Genomic DNA, 23253 nt, shown 5'->3' on the forward strand with positions numbered 1-23253 from the left:
AAGGCTGCTCTGTGGTGGATATTGGCCGTGACCTGATAGAAAATGAATTGAGCCATTCAAACATGTTAGTAGCCTAACACTGAAAATTTATTTTCCCATTCTAATGAAAGATGATGGCTTCTTCAATCATAAACTTGGTCTAGTTTAATTTAAATATTGAAAGTGTCATCAGCATAGGATCTATTGTGCTGGGCTTCTAAAGAGAGAAGTAAATAGTCATTTTCTGAGCTTGATTGGGCCTGATGTGTTATGATATGTAGGATAATTTATTCTTACTTTAAGTCCAATTAAGGAGAAACACTCCTCAGACAGCAGAGGTTTTGATGGGCTAACCAAGGCTTACATGGATTACAAAGATGTCCTCTGGAAGGAAAATTTACCTTGAGACAGTCCATTCCACTTTTTGAGATAGAAAAACAATTTTTCTTAGAAAGGTACTATTATTGATAAATACCAGAAGTCAGTTCCTATCTCTGAGTTAATCACAGCAACTACAAGACTGAATGCTCGCCCATCTTTTACTGTTCCACAGTCATAAAATGGGAAAGCAGAATGCAGTTCAGCAGACAACAGGAGAGCGCAGGCACTGAGGGCACATCAGCTGAGTGAGAATTCCACCTCCTTCCTCTCCTAGCTGTGTGACCTTTGCAATGTGCTTGGCCTCTCTGTACCTCAGTTTCCTCATCTGGAAAATAGAAATAATGATAGATAGTGTCTATTTTCAGAGCTGGAGTGAGAACTGAATATGTTAATATATGTAATGTAGGAAGAGTGCCTGCTGCTGATAAACTAAGTATTAGCTAATATAATATTTGTTATCATATGCCACGTTTTTAGCCGATTATATTTAATTTAGAGTATAAAGTCTGATATCTTTCAGGATGTCCAGATGTGATTCATATATCTATTTTTAATATTATGGAAATAACATTAAATTGACTTCAGATTTTTATCTACGTCAAATATTGATTTACATTTGCTTAACAGACAGAAAATAAATCTCAGAGTCAAGTAGTTCTGGAGTTAAATCACAGCTCTTCCATTTTAACATTTCAGTAAACAAATAATTATCTTAATTGTGTCTTACATTCCTAGCTACAGAATGGAACACTAATACTTATCCATAGCTAATATGTATTCAGTACTACTATATATCAGGCACTGATTTAAGCCCTTTGATGTCAGAATTTATTTAATCTTCAAAACCACTCTGTGAAAGAATAAGTCCATTGTTCAAGCTGTTACAGTTAATAAATAGGAGAACTGAGATTGAAATCCCAGCAGGATTCCAGATCCCAAACTCTCAATCACTGTATGTATAATGTATTCGTTCATTCCACAAATATTTATTTTTTGCCTGACATGCATCTAGGTGGTGAGGATATAGCAATGCATAAAATGGAGAAAATAAACAAATGCCTTCTGACAAATTTAACTCTCTAAGGTGACATATGAGTTAATATACAGTGCAGCGTTATCCATTAGAAATATAATGCAAGCCACAGATCTAAGTCACATATGTAATTTCAAATTTTTAGTGGCCATATTCTAAAAAACTAAAAAGAAGCAGGTAAAATTAATTTAATAATATATTTTATTTAACCCAAAATATTATCACTTCCACAAGAAGCCAATATGAAAAAATATCAATGAGGTCATTCTATTTTGTAGATATTAAATTTTCAAAACCCAGCGTGTATTTAACACGGCGCAGCTTAATTCACACTGGCCACATTTTAAGTGCTCAACAGCACATGTGGCTAGTGGCTACAGTCTGGCACAGGGCAAACCTACAGGATAAGAATGAGAGGAGCTCAGTGCAAAGACTGAGCAGAAAAAGAGATCTGCATGCCAAAGTGACTGGAACAGAGTAAAGAAGAAGGAGAGTGATCAAGATGAGGTTTAACAGGGAGATAGGGGCCCGATCAGGCAAGATATTGTAGGTCATGATTTAGGCAATTCACCTGGGAAAAAGCAGGAATTTCTTTGCCCTTTTGTTCTAAAGCACAACTCCCTTTATCTTTCAAAATGTGAGACCTGAATCCAGTGAGTGTATAATGAATAACTAAATGACCTGCAAACCTTGTTAGCAAAAAGTTGTTTGTGTTAATGATCTTTGCGTCGAGTCTCGTTTACTTTATCAAAGCAAACTAATGCCTTAAGTCATCTGAGATATCAGCGGTTGTAATACTAACTTCCAACACAGTGTTCAATGTGGAAGCCAATCGAATTTCATCTCTGCAAATAGCATACATGCATAATCAGGTTGGAGAGTTGATATGAATTGAGGCATTTTCATCCAGAGTTGGGTTAGTTCATTAAGGTTGGCTTTGATTTAAATTCCAAGTGATGCTTACCTCTCAAAACAGTTAATTGAAGCTCATACTTGTTGATAGAAATAAAAAAGAAAAATAACAGTTAAAATGGAATGAAATTATATGATTCCAAATGTTTTATCCCTTCTCTTCAGGAACCTTAGAATTCAATAGGTGTGTGGCATAGCATCATACAAAGAATGAATATTTGCCAGTCCAAGAATGGTATGATTCCTGTACTATTTTTTGCAAATTTAGACAGCACATTCAAAGGTGACTCTGAAATGTTATAATCTGTAGAACCTGGAAGCACTTGAATCTGCAAAACCTTTTATCTCTAACAATAAGCCTTAACAAATTGCTACACATAATTACAGGGGCTTCTCCCTAGGTAGGCAAGAAGCATTCATTATAAGCTGTAAAATTTTAAAAAGATCTTAACACTTGTTTTTACACCTTGTTAAAACTTTGTGTCCTTCGCAGTCTACTACTAAGACAATCTTACATTATACATTTGGAAATACTTCAACAGGAAAAATTTATTTTTATCTTGATAGATAACTGTAATGATGTTGAGTTATATATCAAAAACATTCAAGAACTATTCTCAAGGAACTAATGTCAGTGCTGTTTTCTGTATTTCCCTGCTTTAACAAAAGCTTGTCTTCTTAATCCATTCCTATTACACAGAACAGCAGTCTTTGTATGAAATTAACAGAAGTGTGTGAGTTCAGGTCACTGCTAAGCAAGCGAAACTATTGGAAATCTAGTTTCTACCAATTGAAAATCTCTGTTTCTTATCCTTATCCTTGCACTCTCTATGGTTGTGTCATTGTTCCCTCACTCAGTTAATGTGTATCTATCCAGCTTTTTATTTAAGACACTAAGATGACCACTGTAGAAGGGTAGGGAAAACAAACAAACAACAACAACAAAAAAGCACATTTAAAAAAATATAAGTGACTCCTAACTGAGAATGTTGCATACATGATTATAACACAATTTAGAATGGGATGTGCCAAATGCCCCTCAAAGGTACATATGAAGCAATACGATGATTTAGAGAAAGGGATTCCTGGTGAGATTCAGAGATGTAGTTATTAAGGATGGTTCTCAAAAATGTGTAGAATTTCAATAGAAAGACTTTTGAGTGAGTAGGCATTTAAGAGAAGGAATCTATTCAACAGAATGATCACTTTATTTTGTTTTTAAGTTGAAGTCTCAGTAAAAGGACAAGAGTGAGAGACAAGCAGGCTGGGATCTGGTTCAAGAAAGTCCTGAATGGTAGGCCGAATATAAACCTCATTCCGTGGAGATTAGGAAGACTGTGAAAATGTTTCAGCACAGGACATGTTTTTCTTTAGATTTTTTTTTTTTTTTAGTTGAAAAACACTTAGGATTTATTGTAAGAGAAATGGACAGAAAACACAGAGACCAATTGCAAAATAATTGAAAGTCTAGTGGTAAAGTTGTAGGGGTTGAATCCTCCAGTCTTTGTGACATTATGAAATATTATTCTCAAAGCCTAGCTCTGTGAGACAAGCTAGGGGAAAATGATGATGATTACACGAGTTTCTAATCTGGCCAATGTAAAAAATAGAAGAGTGAGTGAGCTGCTGGTTTGTGGGGAGGGTGATGTGGTTGGGACCAATAAAATCTGGCTATCTATTATCTTCCCTAGATTGTGGAACCAAAAGACAAGCTACAGCGAGAAAAGGGGCCAGGAGGAGGGGTAGAGACAGATATTCTGAAGACAGATAGATGACAAAGATTCATGACATTCAGACTCTATCCTCTAGATAAGACCAGGCCTCTTCTAACAAAATTCCTGGCAAGCGAATTGCAGATTGTAGCTGTTGGTTTTCTTCCTCCCCTTATTACAAAATGAAATCTTAGTTGCATTGTTTCATTAAAAAATATATGTATAAACTGTTATATGTGGGAGACAAGGGTGTTGAAATGCCTGACCTCAATTTTCTTTTAAGAAAAGAGTTTTCTTTTGTAACTAGTTTTTGCGTGTGTGTGTCTAGAAGGATGTTTTGTGTGTTCATCCACAGAATGGGCAGTGAACCTACTCCAGAAGAGTGAAAGACCCTAACTTCCTAAAAGAGACTTTTGAGATTGTCCTACTGTTTTATCTACCTGTGTCAAAAAATTACTTTCAGCCACCTTTCCTCAGTCTAAGATCTAACCATTCTTCCAAGTTATGGCTAAACACACTTCCTCATTTATGAAGCATGTTGTAATCTGTTCTTCATTCTCCTTTAGCAATGGATTTACAGTCACTATTAACATTTATCTAGTGGATGTGTAAGTCTCTCTACTAGATTCTAGTATCTTTGAGAACATGGACTGTTACTCATTTTACCAATCTGCAAGTACTTTGCAAAGAGAGGTTGATAAATGATTAGGGGATGAATGTATGTGTAACAACCTGGTTTACTGAGAACATCCTATATGCCAGGAGTGTTCTTAGTACTTTGCACTTGCCACCTCATTAATCTTTGCCATAATCCTATATGGCAGGGATTGTTATGTTGCCTAAAGCAAGGTGAAGGTTAGTACTGGTAATATAATTAGCAGAGGTAGAATATGAACCTAGGAAGCCTGGCACCATAGCCTGTGATCTTAACAACTACGTATATTGTATATTGCTGGTACTGTAGTTCATGTCCTGATTTGCTTGCCATATATAGGGGAGGAGAATGGGGCAAAATGAAATTTGGAGCACTGACTTTGAAATCATGAGTACATGATTTCATACAAGTCATAATTTAATTTCTCAGTTTCCTCATATAAAAATGGATTAATAGAAGTATTTATTTCATGAAATCCTTGTGTCAAATAAATGAGACAATGCACATAAAAATGCACATAATGAAAACAAATCTTCATGATAATGCAAAGTATGCCTAAAGTGTCTAACTCACATCTTCTCCTTTGAGATCACAATGCCACATTCCATCTGGGAGTGAGATTTTATCATCTACCCTTCTGCATTTGATGCTATACAACATTATCTTTCCCAAGAGCAATGATTTCTGGTCAGTGTGAGGCTATCCAATAACAGTTGTAAAAATACAGAAAATAGCATTCATGCCCATTAGCAAGAATGATCAACAGGCCAAAAAATTTAAGGGCCTTATTATTTTGTAACTAAAAATGAATCTCTCTCAAATGTTAAGTTGGAGGCATTTCTTATTTTCTTATGAGGGGGTGATAATTAAGCTAATAATAGCATACTTCACTCTGTGTGGTGGCACACTGATGCATTCTTCTTTCTAACCGACCTACCATGTTTTATGTAGTCTGCAGCACTCAGAGTACATAGTTAAGCAAACACATGGGTAGCAAAGAAAGGTCATTATTAAGAGATTGTTTTATTTATTTAAAGAAGTCTTTTAATGGTTCTTTGAAATTTTTCCAACAAAATGGTATTCAGTCTAGAAATTACAGTAAGAAACAAAAGATGCTAACTCTACTGAAGGAGAAGAGATAAAAGCGGTTGGAGAAGAAATACATGCTTTAACACTCTTATTCTTCAGATAAAATAAGGCACCTAATGCTAACACATGAGTCCATGCCAAGAGAAAATAATCATTCTATGGTAGTGGCTCTTTGTGCACAGAATTTAAGGACAGGGCCTACTCTTATCCTTGAGGGAAAAAAGTAAGTATCTGATTTAAAATATCCATTTATGTTCTTAAAAGAAATAATGTATAACCCATTAGCAAGCCTTTGCATAGCAAATTAATAATTTGAGATTCAGAATTTATCTGAAGGTCTCAGATTCATACTAGTTTAACTTTTTCTTCACTTCTTTTGAATTATGGACATGGGAACAATTTTTAATACTATTTGGTGAGCCTGTTACTTTTAGCAATAGCATTTGCAATGTATGCCTTGAATTTGAACATGTATATATGAACGCTACAACCAAATGGCCTATGAGATAGTATTAGTTCCTTTACACAAAATCTACTAGAATATGACATTTAAAAATTGTACAGTATAAGGTAAAAACTTTCAAAATACTAATTGAATCTCAATAGGAAGCTATGTAGCATATAAGAAGTCCAGTTTACTGCTTTGAATTCTTCTCTTAATATATCTTACTGTACTAGAATGATGACTCTCATATTTTGCCTGCATTAAAATCATTGTAGAAGGTAATTGGTTTAGCTTATTGTAATACTGCCTGATAATATTTCTTTTGCTTTTCAAGCAAAGAATAAGGTATCATTAAATTATTGGTGCATGGGGAAGTAATGTATTACAAATGTTAGTGAGTGCAGAATATAAAATGGACTTGAGAAAAATAAATACGCTTCATTCAGGAGACTCACTACAGGTTTCATTGGATTATTTAGTCATTCAGATAGGTTTCTATTTGATGGGCAAGAATTGTTTGGTAAGCCATTCTATTTTTGTTTATATGAAGTTTACTAATTGAAAAATATATAGAAAATACATGAAAAGCATTAGAAGGCGTATTTTGGAAAATTTACCTAATTCTACTTTGGAATTAAAATGAGATGTGCTATTTTTTGACCATTTAAAAAAATAAGGTATATCAAAGTTTAATTTTTGTGATTGAACTTGAAATTCGAGAAATAAAATGATTAGGTTTATACAACTTTAATGCATTTTTTGAAATTAGAATTTCCACAACCATAAAATGAAACAATTTTTTCAAATGAAGGACTGTCATAAATGATATATAAGTATATAATAAATATAAAATATATAAATAAATAAAATAAAATAAGTATATGATAAATGTGTAAACATGTATGTGAACTATGTACTTTCCACAGATGATTTTTAATAACTTAAAACATAATGCTATTTTACTAAATTGAGAATGTTTTAATTCAGTAGATATATCAAATTAGCTGAAAGTTTTCCTTCCACACATTTTTTAAAAAAAAAATCAATAGCCCATTGTTTTTTTCCAGACTGAGGTGAATTGAATGGATTAACTAATTCTTAGAGAGTGGGTGGTTAGTAAATTCATAGCCCAAGTGTCTAAAGTTTCCCTAGCGTCCAGCTTACTCTTGTGTGTACAATTATACATGTCATTTTAACAAATTTAGCAAGTACTTCTCACTGACTTAGCCTGATATTTCACCACAATATACAACTGTAGGTTGGAGGGCAGGTGCCTTGTGAACTGTGGACAGAGTCCCAATCAGCTGAGCACACACAGTGTGTAAATATGTCAGAATAGATAATGGATGCAATGATAGATGCTTCTGTGGTGAGGAAAATCGAAGAAGCTGTCATTTAGCTTGACAAAAGAAAGGAATGGAAAGCAGGACCAACTGCCCTGAGCAAGGAAGACAGGTGGTCCAGCTGAAGAAGGGAGGAAGCAGTAATGATCTTGGAGGCAGTTAATGGCTATCTGATCTATGGCATCCTTGTACATAAACATAAGCCATTTACCAGCTAAAAATGCTTGAGAAGGCAAAGGAATAGATGTCACCATTATTTTTCCCCTTATCTTACATCAGTTATTTCGCAATTTGGGTAAAATGAATATTTAATTTTCAGAGATTATGGAAGACTATCCTCTAACTACCAACATCTGCTATAAGAAGATAATTTTATATATAAGTACTATACTCTGGTTGGTTAGTTGGTTGTTAAGCTGTAGAATTTGTGAGCTGGGTTTAATGAAATTAAGTGGATTTTGCAATTGAAGAAACTAGACATCTTGTTACATGAAGAGTTCAGAGCTAATTTATTTGTTACAAATCTTACAGTCAATGCCTCAATCAGTTGGGGACAATGTCCAAAAAGCAGAAACATAAACATATGAAATACATCCATGATATGGTAAGCTTTAAGAGAGTTGACCATTTCAGTTGATAAAACAGGGAGGATTATAGAAGCCAAATCAGCTTAAGGTAAAAGTTCAAGTACCAGTTAAGATAGAGCCTAAAAGAACCTATTTGTCAGCTATTACGTGACTCCGTAGACAGTGAAAGTCTATTTGTTACAGAGATTTGTTCACAATTTTAACTATACTTACGTATAATTTTAAGTTTTTTCAGATTTCAGGTGAACAGACATGCTAGAGGTTAAAGGGAGAAGATTACTGTCATTAAAATGTATATTTAATTGAATTGTCCAGGCCTTTGATTTTTTCCTTCCACATTCCTTCTGCTTTAAGATTCAGCTCTTTTGTCTATAGAAATTATATGTGGGAAATTATAAATGCAATTTTTTTTGTTTATTTACCCTAATGAATGGAAGCAGTGATATCAATATAAATAGATAAAAGTAATCTAAAACTACTTGTCTTTAATGTTATTTTTAAAAATTTGCATATTTATTGCTGTATATATATATACTGCATAGCTACAGCAAAAACGTTTGATTGCATATTATATTTTGTCTCCATCTCTCTATATTTGTTACTAGCTGACCATGAAAAAATTTTAAAAATTAAAAAATTAAATATTGATTCTGACACTTAAATCTTGAACTGGAACCAAGTATGCCTACTTTTAACATAATTCCTTGCCTTATTAGAAAGATGGTCTTCATCAAAGCATTTACTTCACTGAGTCTCAGTTCCTCATTCACAGAAATAAAGAATGTTTCTCTTGTTGATCTTGCCGTGGAGAACAAATGAAATAAGGTATGTTACTCTGCTTTGATAAATGCACAGATTAAAACTCGAGGCCACAGACAAATGAGCTTGCTCTCCATCTTAAATAAAATCCTAGAATGGAATAGAAAAATGACTAGCGTTTACTACGAGAGAATAAAACACATCTAACCTCATTTCTTTGTTTCATGGAATTCTTAATTGTATGGTCAAGAAAATTAGGAAGGAATATTGTGTCTAGATTTTAAGACCCTTGACAAAATCTGTTTTGATCATTTTGCAAGCAAGTTTTATAAATATAGAGTGAATTGAAGAAAAAAGAGATACAACTAAAATTTTCTGTGCCAATTACAGTGCTTGGCGTTAACATATATTATCTTGTTTAGTACTTCCGAACTTGTAGTCAACCTCTGAGGGATGGTATAACCCGGATGGGTGAAGTACATGTTCTAGAACTAGAGTACTTGCTTTAAATCACAGATCCCTCACTTTCAAGCTGTGTGACCTCAAACAAGTTATTTAACTGCAACGTACCTCAGTTTTCTCACAAGAGGCACATTGTGGTTATAAACAAAACAGTTTACAGCTTAACAGAGTTATCATGAGGATTAAAGAAGTAAATACCTATAAATACTTTGGAATACTGCCTGACACATAGCAGTTAATAAATAATATTTGCTAACAGCTTTTAAGCAATTATTAAATGTTAACTCAGAACCCTGCAGTTCATTAAGTGATTTTTCTAGCCTCTCCTACAAATTAAGAAATGGAGTAATGATTCGGGTCTGTCTGAATCAGACCTGTCTCCCTTTATGGCTCCAGTACTTTATTCTTTAAACATCTCCATACCAAGTTGTATGGACTACTGGACTCTGCCAAAAGTACGGGGTGACAGATTGGGATAATATCACAGCGTTGCAAACACCTAAGCATGCAACATTAGATATTCTTGTACTTAAAATTACAATTCAGGCTCACCACCAGTGGAAACTTCTCACTGGTCATGTTTTTATGCAGTCCTGGCTTTCTGCCATATTCTCCAATTATTACCTCTCATTCCTTCTATCTGTTGCTTTCTCTCTCTCTCTCTCTCTCTCTTCTCTAAACTCACTGTTCCTCCTTCTTCTATGATTTCCATCTCCTTTACATGCCTGATAACTTCTTTTGCAGCATGGTTTTGCTTCCATTTTGCTTATTTTTTTTTTCTAGGCTACATCTTCAGGACCTTCATCTACCACTTTCAGATTGCGTATTAAAATTTTCTATTATGCGAACGCACACACACCCAAGTTTCTTACACAGGAGAAACTTGAGTTTCAACAGTTAAGATAATATTTTCTGAGCTATTCATTTGACCAATTTGCCTCCCTGCTTTAAAAACCTGGCATATTTTCCCATTCCCTCTAGGATAAACTCCTTCATTTGGCATTAAAGACCCCTTTTAGTCTGTTCCTTAGCTAGTTTTCTAGTGTAACCTTCATTATAATAAAGTGAAAAATAAAGATTACAGAAATGTTTTTAAGCACTCGTAACTTCCACCACATAATGATAAGAAGCATTACACATTTGATGTCCATCTTTATATCCTATCTATATAGCTACATAATTTTATATTATAAAAATTGAAAGCCACTTAATATTCTTTCTTAAAACTGGTTTTCAAGAAATAAACAGTAATTTGTTCTCTAATATTAATAAATATTAATATATATATCATTGTTAATGGCTGAAGAGAATGTTCATATAGAGCACTAATTTTATCAGTTCTGTGATCCCTAAATATTTATACTTTTCCCAACTTTTTGACACTATAACCATGAATATTATAAACTTCCTTGTAGCCAAATCATTGCATATATCTTTATAAATGTTAGTATAAATTTATAAATGTAGAATTGGCATCTTAGTGTATGTGTGTAAAAATCGTGTTTCATTCAAACCCCGGGTAGGGCTATCTATTATAAAATTGTAAATATGTGTCAATGCTTTGGTGAAAATTATATCTTACAGCTGTACCCAATATTGCATAACTCTTTTTTAGCACATTAGGATAAGTATTCCTATATATCCAAATATTTCATTTTCAGTAGGTGAAAAATGTTGTTCTTATATATAAAACACTTAAGATATTCAATAATCGTATTTTGAGAGAACATCAGAAAGTAAAAGCTAATTTTGTTAAGAAGTCTATGACAGTCTTAGAAGCAATGAAAATTCTTATATATCCATTTATGTGTGATTATTAAGTTAAAAATAAAAGAATGTGTTTAATACTATACCTTGTTTACATGATGAAATTAAATTTAGAAAGAATAAATAAATACTAAGATACATATATAATTTTCATCAGTAATCATAATCAAATGGGCTCATGTTATTGCCATTAATTATAAATTAAGAGTGGGTGATGGCCGCATAAACATTGATGCTTGCACGTTCATTGTCTGGAGCTATAACTTGGAAATAATATTCTGTTGATCCTTATAAAGCCAGGGTTTTATAAGACAAAAGCATATCATATGGCTAGATAGAAGATAACATGTTGGGCCCTGCACATGATCCTTGTTCCGACCTCTATAGGATGCGTGAAGTCCTGGGACTGATCGATGGGACTGGGTGATCCACAGTCCACTGTAGCCTGTTTCCTATCAGGGTGGAAGCTCTGGAAGGATGTATCTGCGAGAGCTGGTATGTTGGGGGCTGCAATTGTGACAGGCCTGTTAGGATGTTCAGAACAGTTAGGCAAGGTCTGTCAGTGTGTCTGGACCAGTCCTCCTTCAGAGTCACTGATGTCCATAGGAGCCTGTGTGTCCCTGTGGCTGGTATTCCATGTTGAGGAGTCCCAGAACAAGCTCTAAGTACCTTCAGAGTGCTCAGGATGTGTTGGCCATCAAGCTAGAACTCTCCAGGAAGTCAGAATGTTGCCCATGTCTTTGTTACTCCCAAACCCCTGCAGAGGTCTATATGAAGATAGATTTATCCAGTTGGGAATATAAAGCATATGCAAAGAAGGATGCTAGAGGTGGAATTTTTATTCCCTTTCTTGTTTCTAGCATGTGCTTCTAGAGGGGACAGGGAGTGAGAATCCATCCAGAGGCCAGCCTAGGCTAAATAAGACTTCTGAAAATGGTATAGAAAAGGTTCTCTTAATATTTTAGTTATATTGCTAATACAGCACTAACACATTGTACTTTGAGAGACTTTAGCCACTTTAACATGGCTTAAAAGAACTTTCATTATATGGTTCCAGAATGGGTTTTCCAGAAATAGACTCCGAAGAATTTTAATCTGAAATAAGAATAAGAAATAGACTCTGAAATAAGTTTATTTGGTCAATAAAGGAAGCACTGATAGAGAAGAGTGCAAATGAGATATATAATAAGTCAGTATCTTATTAAGGTAGTTACCACTGAAGGTAACTGAAGATTATTCCACTGAGGAAAACTCGTAGCTGTTGTGGAGCCTATACCATAGAATTGTCCCACCAGAGGGGCAAGGGAGCTGGGGTATTTCTTAAACAACTCTCAGCAGGCTTCAGCTGAAGACTGCTGTTGGGGTAAGTAGGCAGCACCTCTGGCCAGGTTCAGAGGCAGGTAAAGTGGCTTCAGTGTTAATTTGCCTGTTAAAGTCCTCAGGCTAAAAAAGAGAAATGGTGATGTGTGGAATTTGGACCTGCATATACTAAAGAGATACAGGCAAGACTCTCACAATATCTGCCACAGATCCCTTTCTATTTACCTAGCCTCACTTCCTTCTGATGTCACATGCTCTAGGAATTCTTACTAGCTTGCTGTTTCTTTCACTATACAAGATATCTATTGAATATATACTGTATTCTAGGTACTTCATCAGGTACTCAAAATGCAACAGCAAACAAGATAGAAAGGGTCCCTGCTTTCATGGACACAATGTTCTTTCTTCTTTCTGAAACATTATTTTTCATTGCCTACTGTCTTAGTCTGTTCAGGCTGCTTTAACGAAATATCATAAGCTGGGTGGCTTATAAACAACAGACATTTATTTCTCATGGTTCTGGAGCCTGGGAAGTTCAAAATCAAGGTGTCTGAATATTTGGGGTCTGGTGAGGGCCCACCTTCCAGACAGCTGTCTTGTCAGTGTAACATTACATGGCAGAAAAGGCAAGGCAGTTCTCTGGGGCCTGTTATATAAGGGCACTAATTTCATTCATTATGTCTGTGCTCTTACGACCTAATCACCTCCCAAAGGCCCCACCTCCTAATACCAACACATTGGTGATTAGGTTTCAACCTATGAGTTCTTCTGGGATGGGGGGTTACAAACATTCAGACCATAGCATCCACCTAATACACTTGTTCACAAATGAGTCTGCTTTTTTCCTCACAAAAATGAGAGCCTTACGAAGGCAGAAACCATTCCTGCCTCATTCACTGCTGGAGTCTCAGCCCCTGGCAAAGAGTTTGGCATACAGCATGTGTCCAATACATTGCAGTCGACTGTGTGGTACTATAAGTGATTATAAATGTGAAAGTTGGCTTGGCTAGAGTAGGATATCCTTGAGGGCACTCATGCCTTATTCAGTTTTGTATCTCTGGAACATAACACGTCTCTGGCACTTTATAGGTATTCAATATTTTTCATAGAGTTAAATTCAGTGTAATCAAATTGAATTATTATTTGAAATACATTGACCCAGATATACTGATAACTTGAGATCATGTTTCATAAATTATCGTTGAAGGAATTGGAAATATTACATTTGAAAAAGACAAACCTCAGAGAGGACATAGCACTTGTCTTGAAATGTCATTGGTACTGATAAAGAAAAGATGGGCTTGTTGAGACTGTCGCAGAATAAGACATATTTTAGCACTAAATTAGAGCTATCAAATTTAGTATGCTACTGTCAGGGGCCATTATTTGCACATCATTGGAAATGCCCAAGCAAAGACTGGAATGTGGTAGAGAAAATTTAGCAGTAATACATGCAGTTGATATAAGTACCTGAGATTCTATGATTCTTCTAGATAATTACAAAGCAATATATTTCTTCATCTTTGTAAAACATAATTTTACAAAGAGTGTTCTAGGAGAAAATTATCTCTACCTTTTCCCCAAGGAGGTTGTGTGTTCAGCTAATCATTGAATTGCTTTATACCTCACAAGTGGTTTTCAGATAATCCTTGCAGAGATTCCTTGCATAGGAAGACAAAGCATTATCCCCATTTCACATGAGAGATGACAGATGCTTATAGAAATTAACTCATTTGTTAAAGGTCACACATGTAGTAATTGATGGAAATAGAACTTGAACCTAGGTATTTGTGCTTTTTCATCCCAAGCTGTCTACCTGCCATACCATGCCACTTCGATTATTACTGAAGTTCAGAAAGGAAAAACACAACCATCTTTCCAAATAATAATGCAGAGCCTCCCTTGCAGAAGAACTCTGACAAACCCTCTGTAATTTATAGTTGAGAATTGAGTTTAAGTGGCATGATCAACAGCACACAAAAAAGCAGAAACAAGACTAGGTTTAGAACACAGGGCTTTAGTACCTCAGGTTGCCCCGCAGAATCTTACTGCTTTTTCTGGGAGGAATTATAATGATGCTTTTATGTTTCTGGATAGGAAATGTTTATAAATTATAATGTACCATTTGCAAGTGTTGTTACCTTATGAATATTAAAAGATTAGGAAATGACATTGGCTTTTGTTGAAAACCTTAAGTGACCCTATAAGCAGACACAATAAATGATTGCTTTTATTGCAGTGCCCTCTAAATATTATTAAAACTCTTTATAGTTGGCAATAAATAATGACAAAGGAATGCTTGATTTATAGCAATTATAGTACAGATGAGTTGGATTCATGTGCTGCACTGTGATGAAGATAATAGCTCAAAACACATGAGAAACAGTCACTCAGTGAAATATGAGCTGATTTGCATGATCCATGTCCCTTGAGTAACCTGTAATTGGCTATTATGAAATGGACTAAGAACGATTTGGACTAAGGAGAGGACCGGATTACCATATATTTTACGTGCATATTTTATATTTCCAACACCAAAATATTTTGTGGCATTGAGAGTCTGTGCGCCCATATCTAACATGTAGGGGCTAAAGGCCATTCTTCTCTGACACCTTTGAAAATTTTTTTCATTGAAAATGGCATCACGTCAACTTTATTCATAGGGAACATCACACAACATTGCTCTTTTTTACCTTCAAAATGTCTTACATTATTTCTTAGTAGCCCTTTTAAGAGTAAATTTTGAGGATATGGCTGACTTATCATCATGGAATTCCCAAAGGGATTCCAAGTATATGTGCGACTTAATTTATTCGGCAAGGAAAATTTAGGTAACTCTTATTTTTAATATTTGAGATCTTAGGACATTTCTAGTGAAAACTGGCTTCATTAATGTTTTAAATATTTGCCTGAATCTTCCCTGGACACTCCTCCCAGTAGAAAACCACACCAAAAGATAATACACATAAACACTGGTTATTTTTCTTTTTTGTGGAATTAACTGCTATTTCTGAAAAGCAATGAAGGGAATTGTGCCAAACAGTATTTCATGCCTAGACTTTCTGTCACGCTTCTGAAATCCTATTCTCATTTTCACACAAATAACCCAAGGGATACAGTTAGTCCCACTGTAAGTGGGATCATCAATGTTTATCCTAAGCTATGGCTACAGCAGCCATAAAGGGAAAAGGTATACCATAATTAAGAGCTATAGCCAACTAATTAAGTCAAATTGTATCTAATTATAAATCCAATAATCTATGTCCAAGCTAGTTGCTGATAGCTATGGGAAAATAATATAATTTTCATTAATCTCCATTATGGTTTGCTATTTGAGGTCTTTTTAAATTCAAAACATGTTTTTATAAGACAAATACTATAGCCCTAATATGTTAGTGTAGGAATAAATAAGTAAAAAAAAAAAAAGAAAACAAAAACAAATCATTTCAGCAAAGAAAATTTTGCCTTTTAAAGTTTACAAATTAATGATGTTAATTATTGAGTATTCTTGGAAATTTTTAAAGAAAATTATAAATAATTCTGGTGCTAGATAATTATTCAATGCACTGTAATAAAATATTCCTTAAATTAGGAAGGATATTTAAAAATTGGAAATAGCAGAGGATGTATTAAATAAGAAGATAGAAAGGGAGGTGCACATAATGAGAAAATTTGGAGTTATGTGCTCTCCAGGTAAGTAAACTAGGGATGACTTATTATAATGACTGTCTTCAAATAATTGAAAAGCATCAGGAAGGTGCTGACAAACAGTTTTTAATATATATTATGAATCTGATGATAACTACATTAAAAACATTGGTTTCAACATAAGGAATTTACCAAATGTAAAGATTATTAATGTTATATAATCTCCTACAGAAAGCTATGAAACTTTCATCTTTGGATGTCTTTAAAATAGGATGAAAAAAATCAATCTGGAATATCTGGATATCACAAATACATGTAATAACTCTAAATGTCTCTCTTACGTCTCATGTTGCTAGATAATTTAAAGAAAATAAAAATCTATGTTGGCTTATGGTGTGTTTAAGAATAAATCCATTTTGAAATACAAGTGGGTGAGCCTACTTTCTTGGAGGTAAAGAAACGTAGTAGGCTATGTGTAATGTGACCATAGAGACCATGCATCAGTCATGTAACAGTTCATTTGCAAAATCCCAGGTCCCAGGTTAATAATCTTGTCATAGCCCAGCAATAGTGATGCACATGGGTTGTTACATGAGTAACACCTGAGCATGATGATGCATTCATGGGTCTATTAAATAAACATGTATTGGCCATCTACGACACATAAGCCACTGTTGCTAGACAGATGTTGTATAGAACACAAAGTACAAAACAACCTCAAGGAACTTATGTCATAGAAGAGAAGATAAGACCTGTACATAAATTACTAAAATAAAATGAAAATACTGTCATGACGGAGATATTAATAAGGTGTTACGGTCTTAAAGAGAAAGTAACCATCTCTTAGAAATGATATAGCAGGGGATGTTACAGTAATTATGCTATTTGATTGCTAGGCATGGTGACTCATGCCTGTAATCCCAGCACATTGGGATTGCCTGAGCTCAGGAGTTCAAGACCAGCCTGGGGAACATGGAGAAATCGCGTCTCTACAAAAAATACAAAAATTAGCCAGGCATGGTGGCCTGCACCTGTAGTCCTATCTACTTGGGGTGGGGCTGAGATGGAAGAAGTGCTTAAGCCTAGGAGGCAGAGGATGAAGTGAGCCAAGATCATGTCACTGCACTCCAGCCTGGGTGATAGAGTGAGACCTCATCTCAAAAAAAAAAAGAAAAAAAGAAAAGAAAAATTGTATTTGATGACAATGAAGAGCTGATAGGATTTAGACAGGAAAAGAAGGTTGATGATGATACTGTTTTGCAAACTAAGTGAGAATCATGAATTTAAAGAACTTTACAATGAATTTTCCTTCTCTTTTTGTTGTTGTTCAGTTCAATCACATATGCCTCTACTATGTGCCAGGTTCTATAGAAGGAGCTGGAAGTTTAAATAGAGCTTATCCTTATATAGAGCTAATTTTTATTGAATTGTAATTTTTTTAACTGGTGATCCTTTCTTCTAGAAGAGTATACGTATTTGCTCTTCTCATTCTCTCCTCTCTTTGAAGGTGATTGAATCCATGCCCATGGCTTTTATTACTATCCACATAGCACACAAAATTGGATATTCAATCTAGAATAGAACTCTCTTCAGAGTTCCAGACTGTATTTCAGTTACCTACTTGATATCTCATGTAAGACTACCTTAAAAAAGAAATTGTAATATTTTCCCCAAAACTTGGCCTTTCCCTATATTCCCTATCTCAAGAGATGTCTCCACTATTATTTTATGCAAATCTAAAACCTAGGAATCATCTTGATTATCCACTTCCCCCTATATGTCATAATTGATTCACCAGTCAATTTTAACAATATAGCTTTTTAAAAATCCCTTAGGTTTATCCAATGTCTTCTGATCTTCTGACAATACATTGATCCTCATTACCATTTTCTTTCATATGGACCACTGCAATACATTATTTCTCTGCATCAATTTTTGCTTCCTTTCAATTCATTCCCCATACTGCACCTGGAATTATTTTTGTAAACTCAACCATATCTTGTAACTGTTTAAAACCTTCCAAAGGCCAGCAGAATAAAGAGTACATTTCTTAACACATGTCCAGGATCTTCTATGATCTGATTCCTGCCTAGGTCTCCTACTTGATCTGACAGAGGAATCTCCCTCACTGTCTTGGGTGAAGGCTTTGTTCAGATTCTTACTCATGCCATTCTTCCTCTTGCATTGTGAATTCTCTGCATTTGCTTTTTTCTGGTTGGGAGTACTTTCTACCACCTCCACTACTTTACTTTCAACTGATTTACTTCTACTTATTTTTTAGATCTCAGCTCAAATCACCTCATTAAGAAAACTATCTGTTACCACCAGTACTTTTGGTGGTATTTCTTTTTATTTCTTTTAATTGTAAAATTATGTGGCTAAGGTCTATCTCTTATTAGACTATACAGGCCATGAAGAAAAGGATGACATCTGTTTAGATCACAGCATATCCAGACTATTCTTGTACAGTTCTGGCACCAGTATATGCAATAAATATTTGTTGATCAAATATGTAAAAAGTAGATGAACATGTGATTCAATGGTGAGAAATAAAGTTGAATAATGTGAAGACAAATTCATTGTTTAACATGGTAAAAAGTACATGCATCGTCTCCAGTCCCCAAACCTCTCACTCAAAATGTATAAACACACACAACCAACAAGAATAGGACAATAGTCTAAAGTAGACTAGACAGTTAAATTAATTAGGGATTGAAAGTGGAGTTGAATCTGTCTTAGCAAAGCAGGGATTGCTATCACCTTAAAAATCTTTGAAATAAATACCAAAGAGAGATAAACTAATTTCTAGTCACAGAATTCTAGGAAGTCTCAGATACTAGGGGCAAGTATCATGGAAGAAAGTGATGTGAGGGGCTGAAAACAGGGGGATTGTTTGAAAATCTGTTGGAAAATCTGTTGAAAAAAAAAGCCATCGTACAATCCAGGTACCACACTTCTCTACTCGACATGCATTGAACTAGATGATAAAGTGTTTCTCTACCTTCAGATGAAACAGGAGAAGTTTTTGCCATTGAAAGTAATGGCAAAAACCACAGTTACTTTTGCACCAACTGAATATTATCTACAAAAGTTTAACTGGAAAATCTCAAGACTCAGAAACACCAGACAAGCAGAGGTCAAGGATGAGACATTGCTCTGGTAATGGGAGGAATAAATGAGAATCTACACACGCAATTTGAAAACTCTAAGTCTCTTTGTTATACTCAGCTCCAAGAATGTGGACAGAGATGGATAGAACAGAATACTCACCAGGCAAAAGATGAGAGTATTCTATTCTAGAGAAGCTGATCATCTCTAGAAAAGCCTGCAGATAATGATATTTGTGGGTTTTGGAATATTTTTTGTGTTTTTACACAATCGTATTGCTGTAAGTTCACCAATCAAGTCACATCGATGATTAGCTTCTAATCATCTTCTTAATCACTTACTCTTAAATTTGATAGTTACTCAAGAATAACTAAATAATTAAGGAATGTTCTAAAACATGAAAGAGAAAGAACAAACAAAAGGCATTTTCATAGGAAACAGAAACAAGGCAGGCAACAGAAGAAAATGTTTTGGAAAATCCTCCAAGTAATTATTTCAAAGTAGGATATGAGGTTGCATCCAGGAAATAAGAAAATAACTCAAGGAACAAAAACAATGCATCAGAAAATGAAAAACATGATACCCGAACTGAAAATTTTAATAGGAGGTTTGAAAAATAAATTCAATAAAATCTCCAAAACTGTTGAATAAAAAAAAACCTGTGAACAATACATGAGAAAAGAATTATAGAATTAAACTAGGAAGACTAACATATGGCTAAAATTAGTTCCAGAAAGAACAGAAAACTGAAAGGGCAGAAATTATCAAAGAAATGATATATGACTATAAGACTGTCTTCTAGAACTAAAGAATATGAGTTCTCAAGCCAAAATAGGCCATGTGGGGGACTGGAGGGTAAGGTGATATACTTTGTAATTTCAGAATGCTGGAGGTAAGAAAAGTTAATGAAAGCCAGGTCACAAAGAATTGATACAGCTTCAGAGATTGGCAAGCACGTTGACTGTTGATTTAAGGCTACTCTCATTTTAACTCTTGAACAAACCAATAAACAAGCAGTGCAAAGGTATATACAAGACAAGGACACAAGTAAACAAACATTGCTCCACATGGCTTCCCTGGCTCTTCACAGAGGTACATTACAAGTTATGTGGTTAAGATGGCCCACATGGACTAAGGAGTAATCTGGTGAGAGGAGCTCAGAAGTCCAGCCTCACTGATGCTGCAATATTGGGCTAAGATAGAGCCATATGAGTACTCAAGAGTCCATAATTAGTAACTTAAACCATATGAGGGAAGTTTTGCTACGGGCCAGGCATGGTGGTTCACACCTGTAATCCCAGCACTTTGCGGGGGACCAAGGCTGGTGGATCACTGGAGGTTAGGAGTTCGAGACAAATCTGGCCAACATGGTGAAACCTAATCTCTACTAAAATAACAAAAATTAGCCAGGCATGATGGTGTATGCCTGGGATCCCATGTACTCGGGAGGCTGAGGCAGGAGAATCACTTGAATCCAGGAGGCAGGGACTGCAGTGAGCTGGGAGCATGCTTTTGTACTTCAGCTTGAGTAACAAGAGCGAAACTCCATCTCAAAAAAACAAACAAAACATCTTGCTATGTCATAATCCTACAATTCTCTATTCTGTTTCCTGTTCCTCACTAGGCTAACACCTGGTCTGACCATATCCTTCCAAACCAATAAAGGCACAGGAACCAGCATGGCCTCAGACATCTCAAAAACAATCTTGGGAAAAAAGGGAATTGAAGACAAACCTTCAATCTCCAAGAAGATTGATTTCTGATCTAGAATTCTATAACAATCCTGACATATAATAAAGTGTAAGGGTAAAATAAAGACATTTTTATGCGTGCAGGCTCTCAAAAATTGTTTAACTTCTGTGAACCCTCAGGAAACTGGAGGACGTATTCCACCAAGAAAATAAACGTTTTAGGATCTAAGGAGCAGGGATTAGTACATAGCAAAACCAAAGAGATTTTCCAGGAAATGGTGAGGAATATCCTCAGGACAAGAGTTGTACGTAGATTTGAGTACAGGAACAGAAATAGATGGAAATAAAATAGAACTGATTGATTGCTTAACTAATTTTGCCTTGTAGAAAACAATATAACTTAAAATATTTAAAAAGGTATTTTTAATTTCAGAAAAAGCAAAAGAAAGTACAACAAAGGTAGTGTATGCATATTATATTATTTTGCTAAGCACTTAGTATTATTGATATAGCCATAATATTATAAACACTATTGGGATAATGGGCAAGATGATATAATATGTGAGGGCCACATTGTTATCTTCTAAAATATACATTAATCTTTTGATCCTGCCATATCATTTCTAGGAATATTTCCCAAAAGAAAATTGTTAAATTTTTAATGACTTATGGCCAAGGTTATTCACTTTGATATTATTTATAATAGCAAAAAGTGGATATGGTTTGATGAATTTAATGGAGAACTGACTCAATAAACTATGGTACATTCCCACAATAAAATATAATGCAGTTATAGAAAAGGAATAAGGAAAATCTTTGTATACCAAGTGATCTCTTAAATAGATTGTTAAATGGCAAATGTCAAAATATATAATAATTGTGACTTATAAATGCAGAGCAAATAACTGAACTACTAAATCGCTACTTTGTAATTCCTAAAGAAATTTAAAAATCAAGTTAAAATTATCATCACATGAAACTTAGAAAAAGGTTTTAAATTGAATTTTAAAGTAGACACATTAGGTTGTCATCCCCTGAATCCAAATTTTAGTCATAACATCTACTGAGAATAGGAGTACCAAACATTATCCAGACCTGATGTTCTTCTGGAGGTCTGACAGGAAATCTTAAGTCATCATCTTACATTCCATTTTCAAAAACTTCTTATTTATCTTAACAAATTCACATAGTTGGTACATTCTACTCCATCACATATGCACTTATTTCGATACAACACTATCAATATTTTAATTATATGCCACTAAGCAAAATTGATGCTCTAGAAATATGTATCTTATATCTTCTGTAGTTTCATGTATTTTCCGCCTTTCTAGCTTGAAGATTTTCACCATAACCTCTGTGTGTGTGTGTGTGTGTGTGTGTGTGTGTGTGTGTGTGAGAGAGAGAGAGAGAAAGAGAGAGAGAGATGCAACATTTTCACCAAGTTTGGTGGTTAAGGCAGAAGAATAGCTTGAATCTGGGAGGCGGAGGTTTCAGTGAGCCAAGATCACACCACTGCACTCCAGCCTGGGCAACAGAGTGAGACTCCTCTCAAAAGAATGTTTAAGATGATAATAGGAATGTCTTTCTATTTGGTTGGTTTTATTTGAAAATAAAAGAGACATAATTAGGATTGTTGGCAAGTTAGGAAAGGCTAAGTGGAAGAGTACGGAATGAAGTGGTAGAACGAAATAATGTTTGATGGATCAGTACAAAAAATAGAAGAGGAGAAATGGAAGAGAACACAAAAAAGACTGCAGAAAATACAGTAGCTCAGTAAACTATGGTATACAATATTCAGTCAAACTAATACCAACTCAAAATAGGTGGGACTCACTTCCATATCCAGCTCCAAAGTCCTCCAATGAATTTATCTCATTTTCTAGACTGTCCTAGTATTTTAGATACTACCGTTTGAATACAAGTGAAATTTTAATTCCTCTGCTTACTATGTACTAGGCACAGTTCTAAATGCCTAAATGTATTGCCTCAAGCATCCCTTAAGTAGTATGGAGCAGGATATACATCTTCATTCTACAGATCGATAACTGAAATACAGAAAGGCTAAGTAACTTGCACAAGTCAGACATCTAGTAAGTTGTAGAATCAGGATTCAAGTATAGGGATTCTAATTCCAGGACCTTCATGCTTAATCAACTCTAATATAAGCAGTCAGGTTTGATTCCTTATGGATTTTCATTGTTAAAACTGTGTAATAATACTCTCTTTTCAGACTTTTAACACGTCTTTAAAATAACAGCAAACTGAAGCAACTTCATAAGTAGAATAAAAATCACTTTTTAAAGAAGAAAATAACAGAAACAGGTATTCTTTGTATAGAACAGAGGATTTCTAAGATAAA

This window comes from Mandrillus leucophaeus, unplaced genomic scaffold (assembly GCF_000951045.1).
Source record: "Mandrillus leucophaeus isolate KB7577 unplaced genomic scaffold, Mleu.le_1.0 Scaffold754, whole genome shotgun sequence".
In the NCBI taxonomy this organism is placed as follows: Eukaryota; Metazoa; Chordata; class Mammalia; order Primates; family Cercopithecidae; genus Mandrillus; species Mandrillus leucophaeus.